Genomic DNA, 18,220 nt, shown 5'->3' on the forward strand with positions numbered 1-18,220 from the left:
TGGCCGCAGGGCCACCTCAGCCAGCCAGCTGCAGCAGAGGTGGCCGCCAGCAGCTCCCGCTCGGCACCCCTCGCTGCGCCACCCGTGCGTCCTCGCCCATGTCCAACAGCGCAGCCAGAAGTTCTCACGTCAGTAGCCTTTAGGATCAGAGTTGTTTTCTCGGAAGAAAATTATTTGGTAGCTCGAAGGACCAGAAAGGAGGAACTTCTCTCCGCAGATGGTGTCTGGGCAGCGTGCCATGGCAAAATCCATCCAGGGCCCACCTGACGCCGCACGCATGTGTGCTGCTCAGCATCTGAAGGGACAAAAGGTTGACTTGCTATCGGTATTTCTCTTTTTATCCTCTCTTATTTATTCTGTCTTATTAAAGCAGCTATTTTATTAAGCCATTTGTTGCTGGGCCTTTCTTATCGAGCTGCGGAAATCGCCCCGCACCGTAACTCTCACCTCATCCACACCCCAGACCCTGGTGCAGAAGAGCAGGTCGGCACATCCTCAGCACATAAACGTGCAGCTTTCCGAGATGCCTAGTTTAGAGAAACAAAGGACAGACTGTTTTCAGAGAAGGAAGCAAAAGGGTAATTAGTAAATTAGTGAGGTTGCCTAATGACTCTCAGGGGTAGGACATGATGAAAAGCAAAAGGTGACAATCACTGTGAGCTTACAAAGGTACAAAAGGTCTGCCCAGAGACCCAGGATGTGCTTACTGACGAAGAATAATCCAGGAGGTGTGATGAGGACTTAGTAACCAGTGCTCCTCGTTCTGTCACCAGAAGTAATCCTGGCCAGACCACTTGGGTACACACACTTTGGTGCTTCTGAATGTGTGAGTGTGAAAGAACAGGTCTGAAAGAATGGTTGACATATAAGAGAGTGAGCATAAGTGAGATGAGCTTTAAAATAAAAATCACCATCCCTTCCTGTATGGTTTTGCATAGAGTTTTCTTACAGTAGCTGCCACATCGATTGGTCCCGCACTGAACTTTGCTAATTTACACGCAGCAGTCTATAACAAAGAGTAGCATATATCCCCAGCACGGTGTCTGCACCCTTTCCTGGTCTGGTTTAACATAGGAGAACAGGTCTAACTGTGCTATACATGGGGCAATGTCACAGTTAAAAAAAAACCAGTTTCAAGTCATGGAATTTTACCTAATGTAGTTAACTGGCAAATAACAAAGTTAATTATTGATTCCAATATTGAAAAATAATGACAAACAAACAAGCACTCAGTGAAAACACCACAGCTTCCCTCCAGACACCTCTCCCCACCCTGCTTCTGGTCTCCAGCCTCCTTGCTCAAGTTACATTCGGTCCCATTGGTGAGGACGGTGGGTGCAGGAGGCTGGGGTCAGCGCATTGTCCTTCCTTTTCTTTTGCTGCTACCTGTTTCCAACTCAGCTGCTCCGGCATGGGCTCCTCCACCGGCCACAGGACCTTTGGAGTCCTACCTCCCCCCGGGTCTCCTCTCTGTCTCTTACCAGTGGCTCTCTGCTCCAGTCCTTTTTTGGGTGGCTCTTTCTTCTAGCCACTGCTCAGACAGCTACGTGCTTTAGCGCTGCCCTGGCATCTCTCCTTGTGCACCCATTTTGTCCAGCCCTGTTCTGTCCCTCTCCACTCCCATGTCTCTCTCTTTTTCTTCAGCATTCTCTTTTTCTTCAGCATTCTCTTTTTCTTCTGCTTGGCAACTCTCTCCTGTGTCTCCTGGTGGTTACCTCCCTTTCTCACATAGAGCTCTGCAGAGGTGCCATAAACCGGCTTCTCGGGCGTTGCTGAGCGGCTGTGATCAGCACGGGGCCGAACCTCACCTCCTCCTGCACGGGTCACCCCTGCAGCCCCGCTGCTACCAAAACCTTGCCAGTCTCATCATTGGGCAAACGTCTTCTAGCATGAACAGAACATATTACTCTAGTATCTGGAAACTTCCCCTTCTTTTCCATTTCCCCAAACAGCAAATACTGACGAATGCAGTCTTCCAAAGGAAAAAAACCTATAAAATGTGTAACACGGGCAAGTGATCCTCTCTCCGGAAAAAAACCCTGTAAAATGTGTAACACAGGCAAGTGATCCTCTCTCCTTTAAACTGTGGAAGAGCCAAACTCTTTTGCTAGGTTCCCCCTATGAAGGATTTTTATTAGTGGCTGAAACATGTCATATGTCAGATTTCAGCCCAAATTATTTCAAAGTTACAAGCTACTGAAAACTTAGTCTTGTTATGAAAAGCACCGTGTCGTTTATGGTTGCTGCTTATTACAGCTAAGGCATGTGTAACTTCTTCACAGTCATAAAATGGAATGGGAAATAGAGCCCACATATTCTGGGCACAGTCCCATAAGAGAAAAGGTAAGAACGTGGTCAAAACAGGATTTTCTAAAGAGCAATACAAGATGAGCTAATTCTCCCCTTTTGATTTCCTTAGCTGTCCACATATCTGCAGTACATTATGTTTTTCTTCATACCACATAAATGCAGGTTCTTCCACTGGATATTTACAGTGAACATAGGACAACCTGGGAGGTGGTCTGCCTCTTATTTTTTCCATCCCAATTCACTCCTGTGAGGCAAAGACCCTACACAGGATGTTAAAAATCTTCACCCAGCAAAGCCTAGCACATAACTTCTTCCAAAGAACACCAAGCAAATAAAGAAATCAAAAAAAGAGGTGAAGAAATGAAGAAATGCCTAGAGGTTAAATTGCATTATGTGAGACATAATATTATATTACATTCTAGTTGTAGCAGACAAAACCAGATATATCCTGACAACCCTGGTAATCTGCTAAGCAAGTGTCTGTTTTGCGTGTGTCTAGAACAGACCTGTTGGTGCAGTTGCCTTTAGCGCGATTTGTCCTTCCTCACATAAGCCTCTGTGAGCGAGATCCTCAAAAGCTTTTGGTTATTTTGCCACAGGAGAACTTCATATGCATATCCTTTACGTCTCTGACCACCCAGTTCACCATTACAGAATAAAAACAAACACTGATACAAAATGGCCAAAGGCTATGGAAAAAATCTCAGATTTAGATCAGCCAGTTCTGAGCATACAGAACAGCAATACTTCATACGCTCTCCAGGAAATTCAGTTGCATTTTCCCTCTTTCTAGTTTTGTATAGCTATCCTTCAAATTCTTCAGCCAGAGATCATGGCCTGACATGAGAATGGAAAATATCATGGACATTAGTACTTCTCCGAGAGCTTTTTAGCATCGTGTGAGAACACAGAATGGCTAAGAGCTCCGTTCCTGAAAACTCTGCTTCCCAATTAGTACAAATTAAAACCGGTACAAAGCTTTGAGTTTTGATATTCTTCATCTAGTTCTTTTAACTAGTCATTACAGCCTTTTTTAAAACAGTCTAGTGTTCCACAAGACTAAATGTTAAACTGTAGAAAGCTGGATTAAGGAAAGTTTTAAAATCAAAATAATTGTATTTAAATTACAATTAATTTTAAAGGGTTAAAATTAAAATTTATTCTGCTTGCATTTTTTCATTAACAAGGCAATTATAAATACTGGCAGCAAAACCCACTGCATCTAGAACACACTGCAGAATATCAAACCCTGTACCTAGAAGATGGACTTTAAAATCTGAAGAGAACTAATACATCAAAGGTGGATGAGTGTGTTTGGATATCTTGTTTAAAGGATCTGGACAGAGAATCTGTACTCAGTTTTGATATGTATTACATTTTATTGAGGAATATCACTAACAGCAAACAAACAGGTCATAGATATGGTCAAATAGTTCCAACCACTGAGTAATTGTTTGGATACATGCCTTTTCACTTGTATCCTCTCAGTAGTACATTACATCACTTGTTCTTCTCCTCAAATTATATAGTATTCACACACAAAAGCCAAAACATTTTATACGTTTGCGGGAACATAGCTGACAAAATCTATGCTGTTCAAAGAAGATAGATTAAACTTCTCCAGCTATAATCTCAACACACACACAAAATTGTTAACATAGAAAAGGAATGGAAAACATTTTTCAGGTGCATACACATTTCGGGTGTTATTAAAGGCTAAAAGAAACCCAACCATTCACAATAAGCCATAGGAAAGCTGAAGCATGTGTTTTTCCATGACATGGGACCTTACCGTGTCTAATTTGTTCAGAAAGCTAGTTAATAAAATAAACAAAGAACTTTATTAAGCAACAGAAGACATGCACTGGAATACAGCAATAAGGGTGATATTTAAAAGAAAATCTCCCCGAGTATAGCTTTCATTACCATGAAGGCTATTTAAAATATACACCTTAATCAGAATGTTCAAAAGATATAAAATAGGATATTGAAATATTGCGCAAGATCAAATGGAGCAGATAACTCAACTGGTACAAGAGTGATAAGAACTGCTACTAATTACCAAATGGAATTCTTAAGAATATAAAATTCCAATATTCCATTTCATATACCCAAGCTCATTAGAACAGCAGGGAAAACAAAAAAAGTTTAAAATAAATTTGATCAGATCCCTCGCTCTCTTACCTACTAACAAACATTTTGAAAATGTAAAAAAGACTTCTGAGCAGTGCTAGAAGAAATTCAGTTTCACCACTGGCTCACTTTGCAATCAATACTAGTCTGTTCATTTCAATTCTTTGCATCTTGAAATGGTAACTTTCTTAGAGGTCAATGCGAAGTCTGCTAAAAAAATTGTTACCCATGATACAAATTAAATTTCCCTGGAGAAACATCGTAGGGTGTATTCAGACCAATCGTAAAATCGCAGGCTGGAAGGGTCTTCTTGAGGCCATCTCCTTCCACGCTTACAGCAAAAGAGGGCTACGCTCAGTGCTCAGGGGTTTATTCAGTCAAGTTCTCCGCTAGCTCCAAAGACAGACCTCTCTGTGGAACCTGATGCAGGGCTTTGATGCTCTCACTCTTACTAATTTCTCTGGGAAACCATTCAGTTTGGACGAGGCATTGTGGGACATGGTTTAGTGGGCATGGTGGTGTTAGTTGATGGTTGGACTTGATGGTCTTACAGGTCTTTTCCAACCTTAGTGATTCTGTGATTCTGATTCTGTTGTCTATGTATTCAGGACCTGGAATACAAAAGTGCGCATTCCTAGAACTTAAACAAACCTAACCACAAACACGGGAAATCAAAAAATTCTCAAGGCTTTGTATTCAGATGGAGAGACCGCAAGATAGATTACTGAAATAAAAAATGACACTCATAAATATCATTACAACTAGTACTTTGTCAAACAATGAAGAACTTTAAAGGAAGGTCAGGATGAATTTTCACTTATGGAGAACCCTAAACAGTGATCAAAAGAGAGCGGTGATGCCTACACCTATCGCTGCTGGCCAGGAGTATGTGCCTGGCAATTCTGGTGAACAGGACTAGATGGGAAATCCCAGGCAATTCTTGCATGACACCACCTACAGTGCCTTCACAGTCTGCCTGAACAAGGAACCTAAATGTCTTATTTGAGCCATTTTGAATTTACTTCTCTTTTAAATGCATAAAAACCCCCTGATAGCAGCAAGGAAGAATTGCATTTACGTGGGGCCAGAGCCTGCCCGGTGTGTATGACCAAATTCGCTCTCTCATCTCATCTACTACTGAACGTCATTCCTGCTAGAGCCGGCCAGAATCCCCACCACCTCCCACCCGTTCCCTCCTTTGGATCGAATGGAAATACAGTAGGGTACAAAAGAACACCATAGCTGTGTGTTGAACTTCAGAGGGAAATCAACACTGCAATCAGCACGCCAAGGCTGTGGAGTACCAGAGATCATGGCCTGACATGAGAATGGAAAATGTCATGGACCTAAGTACTTCTCCAAGAGCTTTTTAGCGTCGTGTGAGAACACAGAATGGCTAAGAGCTCCGTTCCTGAAAACACTGCTTCCCAATGCAATGTTATCTGCCTTCAGAAAAATCTGTGCTACTTTCTCCCAGGAGGTTATATTTAGCTAAACAAACAAAAGGTTAAAATATACAGTCAAAGCTTAGCAGTAAAGTTGAAAGCTGTTTTACAGAAGAATCAGCAGAATGCAAAGCACCAGCCGGGCATTTCTCGTAAGAGCTTGATTTCCACAACTGTTTCACTTAAAGTCACAAGGAATCCAATCACGGATATTGTGATAATAGTTGCTGCATTATTTGCAGAGGAATTAAATCATTTCTGGCACAGTTTCTCAGCTACTCACCCACACTAAAATTATTCACAAGACTAAGCTTATAAATAAAGTAAAATGAAGTTTTAGGTGAGAACAGACAGGGTTACAGGGCCTGTCGCAGAACCAGTGCCAACGTGCACTTCAAATTGGAAGTGGAATCCTCTCTTTAAATGTTTTTGTGCTAACTGGAAAGAAAAAGCCGTGGTCCCACCCATACTAGGTGTACAGGCCAGAGCCCCTCCGCAGCCTGACAGGCAGGCAAATCCCCTCTCTCAAAGGAACGCTGTGGGCAACCCTTTGGTGTTTTCCTTTGACCCAACTTAGAAGTGATTCGAAAGCGCATGATGTCATACTGTAAAGCTGCTGTTCCAACAAACTGTTTGTCTGCCAGTCCGTGACAGCCTGAGTCCTTCCCAAAGGCAACAAAACAGAGAATATAATCTGCTTCATCATGCCCTCAGCATACTAATGTTTGGTAATAAAACAAACATACAAACGCATGTCTATTACTTCTCCACAGAACTCTTTTTAAGCTAAAACACTGAAAAAAAACCCAAACCCACAAAGACAACACTGACTGCAAAAAGAAGGTGACGCTTTTCTCGCACATAATGATTTGAAGGGGGTTGACACAGCTCAATGAAGTTTTTCTGTAGTTTCTAAGAAAAAGAATGTGCAGCATGGCACAGATTCATGACACCCCTGTCAAAGGCAGTGTGAGCACAGATTTTCAGTAAAAAGGGGAGGCGGGGAAGGGAAGAAGCATCTCGTGGAAAAAAAATTGAGTGTGCTTTTGCACAAAGATGTTTCTTCAGTTAAGCCCACTTCAGGGCTTCGGAAGCTTGTACATGATTTATACAGTTCCTTATAGAGCATCCCTTTATCAGTGGACATTACTGATGAAGTAGCTCTTACAGAAGTCTGCATGCTTTTCCCAGCCAGTCCTAGAAGGATGGCCAAGAATGTGTCTGGAACATCCTGAAAAAAAAGGCGGCAGGCGGGGGGCAGGAGAAAAGAAAGTGAATTTCCATTTTCAGGATTGCCAGATTTTCACCTCAAGAAAACAGCAAAATTAATGCGATACGTTCACTTTTCAACCCGCTACAGTCTCACCTTGTTTAGTTGGATGAATGTTGGTGTGAAATAAGTCCCACTTCTTCCCCTTTGAAATACAGATAGCTAAAGCTTTGGACATCATTTGAAGAAAGACGTCTTGCCTTTTTACATGCTATTTTAGAGCTGTGAATTTGTTCCAAGACGACGTACGCAGTCCCTGTTTTATCATTTTCTTGCTAGGAGTTAGGGAAAAACACCAGGACAAGCTTCCCCTAGGAGGGGTTGTGTAGCCCTGGAACAGGTCACCAGAGAGGTTTGAGATCTCCAGCCCTGGAAGTTTTCAAGACTCAGCTAGGCAAGGCTGGCCAAGGTGGTCCGACTAGCTGACTTCCAGAGAACCAGCATTTCTACCACCCTTTGTAAGCAGAAAAACATTACAAACAACAATGAAACAAGAAAATTATGTTACAGGCATGGAAAGAGAAAATCCAACTGACAAACCAGGGAATTTCACAGAACTCTCATGTTGGCACCCACGAGCCTCCAGGAACAGATACAGGTTCTCTCACATCTAGGGTTTAGTTAGTTTGACAAACAAATACCTGATAAGACTAAGAACTGGTAACGTCCGCTATTTTTAGCCACATCTGTACAGACAGGAGGTCTTTTGGAATTGAACTTGGTAACTTAACACCTCTGTTACCACATGATTTGACACAAGACTGCTCGTAAGGAACTGGACCATTTTAAGGCTTAGGATTTTAAGGAAACTATAGGAACTCAAATCTTCAGTGCCCTTCTTGCAGAACTGCTTGGTTTCTGATGGCAGTTCTTTCAATCTCTACTTTTTCAGAAGAGTATTTTTAAAAAAGTAATTAATATTGGAACATTATGAGTGGTTAGAGCATCTTTCTGGTAGAATACTCAGTTTGGTGTTCCTTGATACTCTTTGATTAATTCCTGTCAAACTGGACAATGATTCTCCTGGACTAATATTCTGCCTCCTTAGCACTGGTCATTTACATTTTAAATTTACCTTCATTTTGCAATATGGTTATAATTCACATACAGATAAGTGAATGTTTGAAGCTCATTTACAGACATTTTATGTTTATCTAAAACAGGAGGCTGAGAAGTTATTGATAGCAGTGGAAGTTGGACCCTGTACTTGCCCATTAAACAGCTTTTCTTTCGAGTCCCTACTGAAACGAGGACTATGCTGTTTGGTCATTCTCATGTAGGTCACATTATGACTCTAGCCTGTAATTCTTGTAATTCTTCTTTTCAAATAGTTTAGTTGCCTAAGCAAATGTAATGGATAGATAAATAAATAAAGATCAATGGTCCTCTCTAACTGAAATGTGCTCAGTATGACAGAGTCACAACTACAAACTTTATTAACAGTTTCCTACTAGCTGCCCTTTACACCGACCATATGGAGCAGGAATTTTTCATTCCTGCCCTCATGCTTGGACATAAGCAGAAAAAGAGAAAGCACAGCCAAGGAGGCATAACAACCAAATGATTCTGAACAGCCATTTCAAGAACACTTACTACTCATGTAAAAGCAAGAATAACCCCGAGATTGCTTTATCACAAACCAGGAATTTGGGGCCAATATGCTTCCCAGAACAGAGAAGCCATGGCAAGGTAACTGAAGGGTGTTGGTCAGAATCTCCTTTTTAAGACAGTATCTTACAAAGAAGGCTAAGTTATTGATGAAAATTCTTTATCTTAATGCCAATGCATTAATGCAATGAAAAACTGAGAAACATACTGAAGCTTTTTAAATCAAAATATCCTATCTAGCTTATTTTAAAAAGGCCTATTGCATGTATATTTGTCAGCTTTATAAAAGCCCCAGTCTTGGCACTTCAAGATTTCAAGTACTCTGCGGGTCACTACACTGAGTGATTATAACAAGCCAGTGGATTTACAGCCCAGACTAACAGCAGTTAGATTTCTTTGGGAGTTTAAAGCCCTGTGAGCTGTTCTGGTCCTGACTGCTGGTAGAAAAAGAAAGAGCAGCACAGCAAATGCAACTAAGCAGCCACATCGCTTAGAATATAGCCAACAGCTAGACTAATGAGGTCAGGAGAGGATTGATTCAGATCACGAACAAACAAGGTTTACTGTTGAAGACATGGGATTGTAATTACCAAGTAGAGAAAAATAAAAGCCCAAAAGAGCATTTTGGTAACTTGCAAACACTAATAAACTTTTGCCGTCTCCTCCAACCCCTGCTTTCTCTTCCTCCAGCCACAGGTGTTAGCGTGTTACCTTCTTCCTTTTTGTTGCTCTTGTTTCACAGAATCACAGAATCACTAAGGTTGGAAAAGACCTGTAAGATCATCAAGTCCACCCACCAACCCAACCCCACCATGCCCACCAAACCATGTCCTGCAGTGCCACGTCCATACGTTCCTTGAACCCCTCGAGGGATGGTGACTCCACCACCACCCTGGGCAGCCTATTCTACTGTTTTGTTTCAGTCTTGTCTCAAGCAGAGAGCATAGGGATTTTTCAAGAATAATCTCTTGCTTGCTTTCTTTGTGCAGCTCCTAGGATGCACTTTGACACTGGCTAATCAGTACCAAAGAGATGTTTGAGTTAACTGAGAAGGGGCAGCCTTCTACAATCTACAAGCACAGATGAGGGCAATGAGATGTATGATCTGGTGGTCCAGTGACTACATGGTTAAATGGCTGTTTCTTTTAATGCAAGAAGCAAGCAGCCAGCCTTGTTCTAAAGAGTAAAAGCTTCCCTTTCCTGCAAAGACATTGTGCCTACAGCAGCAAGTTATCACATGAAGGACGTTTCCCTTAATTAGTCAATAAAATGAATGCAAGCAAGGCAGGTTTTCATGTCCACCCCTCCAGTGAGTCATTCACAGGTGTAACTGTTCATTAATGAAATTCAACATCCTGATGGTTACATGGGCATAAGATTCTTTTCTCTTAGCATTAATTTTCTGAACCGGTTCTAATCAGAGAAGTGATGAGGGTATAGTCTTTAACCTCGTTGTCAAGAAAAGCAGAGATATGCAAACCGTAACCATGGGACAAGGTTACACTCTGTGATATCAATCACCCTAGCAACTGGGATCTACAAACAGCAGCTGGAAAACACATTGTCCTTATTATTTCACTGAATTATTGTTTTTAGACTGAGACTACTGCATTCATTTACAGGGATTTTTCTCCTTCCCTCCTCCATGTAAACAAGTCTCATTACAAAGCTCAAAAGACAAATATTTCAAATATAGACGAACAATTTGGACTTGGAGAGCTGCCCTGTAACGATGCAACACAACACAAGGCCTTATCTCTGTTGGATAAGGAATGATGTCAACAGTAGCTATGTTAACAAAGAGGTCAATAATGACTGGTAAACATAACCCAAACAATTGAATAAGTGAAGGGTAAGCCATCGGGGTTGGTGCAGAAGAGAGGCTAATGCTTTTACAAGGCCTTTAAAAAAATTTTCTTAGTTACTTTGTATTGGGAACACAGAAAGCAAGAACAGTTAGCTGTACTCTTTTTTTAAATCATCATAAAGAAATCATCATTCTCTTTACATACATTCCACAGCAATCCACTTCCAGACACTGCTAACCCCAACCACTCAGTAGAAAAGATGGTCAGACTCGTGTCTTGCATGTACAAATATCCCCAGTGGCATTTTGTGAGAGACAGTACGCGTGTACACAAGAGAAAATTAGCATTTCTACTGAGCCAGCAAAGAAGGCCAGCTACGTAGAAACACACCATGATCTCAATAGGTCACAACATTGTGCAACAATGAACCGTTCATTAAAAAATAAAATCAAAACCACAAGCACCTTTTTTTTTATTCTCTGATCTCCCTTGGACAAGTCTTGAAAAAATTTCTTGGGTCACTAATTTTACTTCATGCTCTTAATAAATAATTCTTCCTTCTAAGCACCTTGCCCATACTTATGGTCCCAGAGGGTACCGGGCAAAGGCTACTTTTAAGAACAACATGAAGAAAAATGTCAAGGTAGATGCTCCTCATTACTGTTCTGCCTTGCAGACTCCATCTGAAGGCTATGAGAACTATTCATACCAAACAACTGGATCTTCTCTGATGAGTCGCTATTTAAACAAGCATCAATGAATGTGACAACTGAAAATACCACACCTTCATTTTCGGATTTAACTTTGTCTTCTTTAAAGGCTTTGCCAATCATACTGTCCAGTACTGCACCTGCCGGGTGCCCTTCCCTATGGATGAGAAATAACGTCTAACAGTTGCCACACAAAGATGTTATGACACCCATGTGATACACACCTTCAAACTGCTGAACACCCCTTAACTCAGCTGTTCAATAGGTGACTGTAGTTTAAACTTCTCCTCTAACTCCTTCTGGAATGATAAAATCCACATTTCAGTGCCTCCGCATTTTTTGACAAAACATTCTGCTTTTACCTAGTTTGCAGGCAATATTTCTGAAGGGCAAGTAAGTGTGCTAAGACAAGAATCCTGAGAATCAGCTAAAACCAAAAACCAGCCTTTAAAACCGATATCTGCTCCATCTCAGGATTTTTCACCAAAATTCTGTAAAAGTGTTTATTTGCTTCTTGGTTTGTGGGAAACACAGGTGCTATCAGTTGAACAACAAACAGATGATTTCATGATGTAGTTACTTGAGTTACTGCCAGAAATCCACACCTTGCACTAACAGATCTGACTCAGGGCACACAGTACTTGGGGAAAAAGAAAAAATCCAACAACAAACAGAAATGCACAAAAACCCCTCACCAAACGAAATTTCATTCTAGATCCAACACTGAAAAGAAAGACATTGGGAATTCTTATAAAAGTAATTAAAGGAAAAAGACATTAGAAAACAAAGTTACACTGTTGTTTGGTTTTTTTAAAAGGTCTTTCCAGTGTAAACTGTGTCCTTAATCTCAGCAGATACTACATGAAGTGCTACAGTTAGCCAATTATCACAAGTGTTTACAACAAATACTTGCATAATTAAACAAACATTGACAGCAATTTTCAATTCAGTGAATATTCCACTTAGACCTTGGCAGAAAGCCCTGTCCAAACAGATACAAAGACTACAAGAAGTAGGACAACACAGAAAGTGCATTTCATGCTTATGCTCTTAAAGCTATTCACAGAATCACAGAATCACTAAGGTTGGAAATGACCTGTAAGATCATCAAGTCCAACCATCAACCCAACACCACCATGCCCACTAAACCATGTCCTGCAGTGCCACGTCCGCACGTTCCTTGAACACCTCCAGGGATGGTGACTCCACCACCTCCCTGGGCAGCCTCTTCCAATGCTTCACCACTCTCTCAGGAAAGAAATTTTTCCTAATATCCAGCCTAAACCTCCCCTGGCACAACATGTATTACATTATTATACATTATTACATTACATTAGTCATGTAATAATGGTGTAAATATCTAATAGACATCTAAATAGTGAAGAAATTAATTAAGCTCTTGACCCTTATCCAAGCGAAGCGGCTTGAACTGAGAATGCTCAAAGCAATCTTCTACTGTCTGTAACCTGCTGACAAATTCTTTGCACAAACTGCACAAAGTATGCAAATGGCTTCTGCACTATTTGTTCCTCAAAATAGCGTTTAACTGGAGTTAATCAGGACTCGCAGCCCCTTGCAGATCTTACCAGCTTTGGAAAGGCTGTTGAACATCAAGGAATGAAATGTAAAGGCAAGACCCTGCAAATGAACCTGTCACTACCTTATTCTTAGTTGGGCATCCCCAGATCCTTCTCACTGAAATAACCCCTTGCTCCACCCCATTCCACTGAGCCAGCAGTTTTTGTCCAGGTCTGGGGGCAAAAGTGACCCAGGACAGGTAAAGTGTTTCAGAACCCACTAAAAATTTTAATGCGTCAAGATCATTTCATGCAAACAGTTGGACAAAAGGAGGACAATGACCACGAAGAACTCATGATATTTCAGGGACATTAACACAGCAAACTCAGCTGTTCATTTGGTGACTGGCTGCAGGCAACAGCCTTTAGTGTGGGGGACCGAGGTGCAAATCCATTCCCTCATTCCCATAGAAGTTACTTCCCAAGTTAAAGATGATGGAATGAATCACACTATTAAAACCAAGCAAAAAAACATGTCTACCTCTAGTCCCACCAATTTTTCATCAGTGTGGAGAGAACATTTCCCTTCTTGTTCCTATTAAGGCAACAAAGAGCCACATGATCACGCTCTCTGTTTTACATGAGGTTTTAATGAAGCGCAGGTGAGACTGAAATGGCTCTTCTGGTACTTAAAGTCAAGCAGAGAAACCCAGTATGTATCTTCAGAACATAGAAAACTGATCTCCTTGGTTCCATCACCATAGATATGTGGAGTAGCAAAAGCAGCAGGAAGAAAAGGCAGGCTGAACTACAGGATACTCTCAAAGGTGCCTGATGCCTCCGTAAGCATTTTGCAAGTTTTCAGTACTTTAACAAGCACTCTTCAAAATTAAACTCTTTGTTTATGCTCAAGACTGTGATCGAAAGATCAGCAAAGTTTACTGCTCTCGTTCATGGGCAGAGCAGGCAGCAGCAGCCAGACCTGAGCTCTAGGGAAGTTGCTCCCTGGCCAGCCCGGCCTTCCTACTGCCCAATTTGTTAATTAATGAAATGCATTAATTTAAAAGTGTATTTGTACCTGCTCAAAGCTCTTACCTAGTAGGTATATCAACAATCAAAGTATACTTTCATTTTAGCATGGGTTAAAATACATTCATTTTAGGTGTGTGCGCCCAAACACACCCCCACAGTATATCACAACACCCTCCAGCCAAGAACGGGGACGGACGAGACAGTTCTTATCTTTTGCAGCAGCACAGGTTGCAGAAACAAGTTTGGCCACTTCATTACAGAGGCATCTGTAATCTGCTGGGGGAGAAACTCCCCCTCCCCACAAGGCACGTGGCATTTCTAGGTGGACAAAACAGCGCTGAACCAGAATGAAGGCTATAGAAGGAAGGTATACCTACCCTTCCTCTCAGAATTTTGTTAGCACTCCAGAAAATACCTATACGAGCTCTCACTGAAGCTTCAAATTTAAAAGAACAGATCCTGAATGAAAGAGCATTTACACAATATTATGTTTGCGATTCCCAGAATTAATAAAGATTCCCACATATTCCCACATAAAGATTTTAATCTTGAATTGAAGATGTGGAGAGAAGTGAGTTCACCTGCTGCTCCAAATCCATTTGTAGGAAGAACATGCAGAACCAGTTATAATTCCACAGATTAAAAAAAACATGTATTTTCAAATACTAGTGAGAAAGTATCACAGAATCACAGAATCACTAAGGTTGGAAAAGACCTGTAAGATCATCAAGTTCAACCATCAGCCAACAAACACCACCATGCCCATTAAACCATGTCCCACAATGCCTCGTCCACACGTTCCTTGAACACCTCCAGGGATGGTGACTCCACCACTTCCCTGGGCAGCTTATTCCAGTGTCTCACCACTCTCTCAGTAGAGAGAGTTTGCTGTTGTAAATCCCAGGCACAGACCAGGAGACAAGCTACCATGTTGCTTGGCACAAATGCAAGAAGCAGAGGCAGATGAAACATATTCACCAGGATACACAAACGTGATCTCTGATTCCTGTGACAAGGACATGATAGCTCACGTGAAACAACAGAGAGCTGGGTTCTGTGCTCCTGCTGCCAAGGGGAGAGTGCTCACTCTGAGTGACACACTCAATGCACTGTTGTGCCTTGGCTGCAGTCCTGCCTCGGGTCTGTAGCTCTGGGCACCACACCAGTTTTGTGTAGGCTGTTGTTTACAAAGTTAAATTTAGGCTAAGCACCCTAATTTTTCTCAAGAAAAGTCTTACAGATTTTTTCATAAACTTGATCAAATAGATTTGGTTAAAATGTTATAACACCTCTTCTCCTTCCCTCCTCCAGAATTCAAAAGGGAATGAACTTCTTTATACGGATACATTGTGCTATTCTACATAATATGGTAATAGGAAAATGAATCCATATAATTCTTCTATAAGAAGAAAAGCTAGGCAAACTGTTCTGGGATGTACACTCTGTCATTTACTATATAGCTAGACACCCAAACAGTAAATCTATCTGTTCACTAGTTTGGAGTCTAAAGGGCACTGTCTAGGCACATCCATACTATTCAGCTTTTTTGGTCTCTCAAACAGGAGAGCAACATCCAAACTACGTATCAGGAACAGTCTCTGGCTTGTGCAAACTTCAGGAGGTGTTAGGTATCACCTACAGGTGCCAGGGACTGCATCTGAGCCTCCGTGCCTGAACCTCTGTCTCAGCAGTGTTAGATTTACTAGCTAGAAATGAAACTTCTCCAAGACTGTATTTAAATTCCATGTCTTCTACTCAAAATCCTCAAGCTTTGAGTGGAAAGGCTGGGACCCTTAGTCCAAATGCTGACCATCCTCAGACTCCAAGAATTATTTCATTCATTTGTCTAAAAAGAGCTGAGTATGGTTGGGGCGGCACCAAGGGCAATTGGGGAAGAGGTAAACCATGAGGTTAAATGGGGTATCTAGTAGGTAGACGACAAAGATTGAGGGGCCAATAACTCATCCCTTGCCCAGGGCACTTTTAATGCTAGACCTCTACTTGAATATACATATGTTTTTCTGGGGCATACTGTAAACTAAGTGAACAGAGGATCAGTCTGGTTGGGAGCTGGGGGGAAATTTTATTGCAGGACCACTTGTTGGGGCCAACACTGATGGGAGTGCAGGATCCATGGCCACATATGCTATGGGGTAGTTACACAAATACCAGCTTTCCCTGTTACACAGCCAGTTCAACCCTGTTTCTGAAGGGAGAAACACATGGTATGTGCATGCTGCACGTGGCACCTGCAAAAGGGACCAAGTAAGCAACATCTAGTTCTCTACATAATGGGCACCAGTGGCTTTAGTAGAGCAATCCAGCCCTGTAATATGGCAACTGTTGGCAGTACTTGGCCTCTGTGTGAACACAGGCAAAGGCTGTGGAGTTTAATTTCAGACTAATCCAGCAGCAGGCAGGAGCACCAGCAGTGCTGGCTCAGCACTTCCACCAGGACTGGCGCAACTCGCTATAACTCATTCCTTCTGGGCTCTTTTTTAAAGTGCCATCTGGGACTGTGCTGCTAAGCTGTCCTCTGAACAACAACACTGTTAATAATAATAACAATATTCGGGTCTTACTTAGTACAGAGCTCAGCATCTGATATGCCAATGGTTTGACGCTGTTTGTATGGAAAGCTTCTCTGTGGTTATTTACTTCTCTTTTTAAAATAATTGTTCAATTCTGTATGTCCTGGACTAGACAAGGTGGGGAAAAAATCGATGTAAAGCACACAATTTCTCTTTCAGAAAAAAATAAAGAATTCTTGAAACATTCCTTCAATTTAACAAAGGGAATTTCAAACAGTTGCCAGTATCTAGGAGCAGAATAAAGAACTAACAAACAAAATGGGTCTTCTCAGATCTTCAGCATATAATGCAGTAGGAGCAACATCAAAGCTTGGAAAGACTTTGTTTTGTTGGAATACCTTTGTCCTGTATAGACAGACATATGAAACAGCCGCTACAGATTCTAAGAACAGTGTTTTGGCAAATACCTTTCCAATTCCATTGCCTGCAAAGGTCACCAACACCATCTCTTTAATTTTCTGTGGCCCAAAGTGATTTCCTTAGGCTGAAAGGCCCACAGAGCTCTCTTGCATAGGCTAAAAAACTGTTTCCAGGCTTTGCTAAATTCAAGGACCATCTAAATATTTTTTGGAAAACCACAAAATGCACCAGGGTTTTCCCTGCAGTGCTGCCACTGTTTTTTCTTCTAAGAATAACATGAAAGTTAATCTCTATTTTGAACGCGCTTTTACAAATTTTGTTCCTACTCTTTTTTGCCTGGGTGCAAGAATGCGGTTCTACAGTTTCTGCCTTTTGCCCTCTTCCCCCACCCTGCAGTTATTTACACAACCATTTTTCAAGCATTGCTGCCCACAAGTCCAGTGTTCTGCATCAAGGCAGCCAAGAGGAATATTTATACCTGTGTCAAAAAATTTCACTACTGTAGCTACAGGGGAAAAAACAAAGAGGCAAACTAGTGTCACTTAATTTAGTGAATGATATGTTTAGCTTCAAATTCTCTGAAGATGGATTTACATCTTTCTAACATTCCTGCTAATACCCAGATGATTTTCCATGTTTCTCATACCCTTTACAGAGGGTATTTAACTAAAGATACAAGTGTAGGTTGACAGTTTCAAACCTGATTTTTAACACAGAAAATGACTGGACATTATGTCTGCAGGTTTCCTTTGCAGCTGTGGACATCTGGGAATTATTCCTCAAATAATACATAACCCTTCTGAAAGCAAATCTGTTCTTTTCACCAAAGTATGGGTATGTCTCACATAAAAATAAATCAAAATAGTTCTCAGTTTATCATAGAGCTGGTAACATAAAAAACTGCCCATCCATGATGTCAGTCCTATTATGGTGTCCTCATTTAATTGCCTCCGAAGTGGCTGGAGATTTCTCAACAGCACAGGCAAGACTGAATGCTGTGTTCTAAGGATGAGCGGGGTGGCTCCAAATTGCTTCTGCAACAGCAAAAGAAGATGGCCTAATAAGAGGCAAACACATGACGAAGACCTGGAAGGGTTGGCTTAGTTTTCCTGCTGCTGTTTGGGAGACAGGGAAGCTGGGAGAGGTGGCAGCAACTTGCTTCTTCCCCACCCTTTCCTTGCCATACTGTATCCCTACGCCCCTGGCCTCAGCCATTCTCGCAGCGGTGGGCGAACTCCCACTCAGGAGTCCAGGAGCCTTTGTAATCAAGAAAGCAAGTAGCAGCAACACGACCGCGCTCCCACCTCTGTCAGCGCTCTCCTTTGCAGAGTCTGGGGCAGCCCCTGAGCCACGTGACTTTCGCGTCGCGGTTCTCAAATCACGTTTCTCACACATCGGTAGGATTGGTGAAGTATGAAATCTGATTGTGTACCGAG

This window comes from Gavia stellata, chromosome 3 (assembly GCF_030936135.1).
Source record: "Gavia stellata isolate bGavSte3 chromosome 3, bGavSte3.hap2, whole genome shotgun sequence".
In the NCBI taxonomy this organism is placed as follows: Eukaryota; Metazoa; Chordata; class Aves; order Gaviiformes; family Gaviidae; genus Gavia; species Gavia stellata.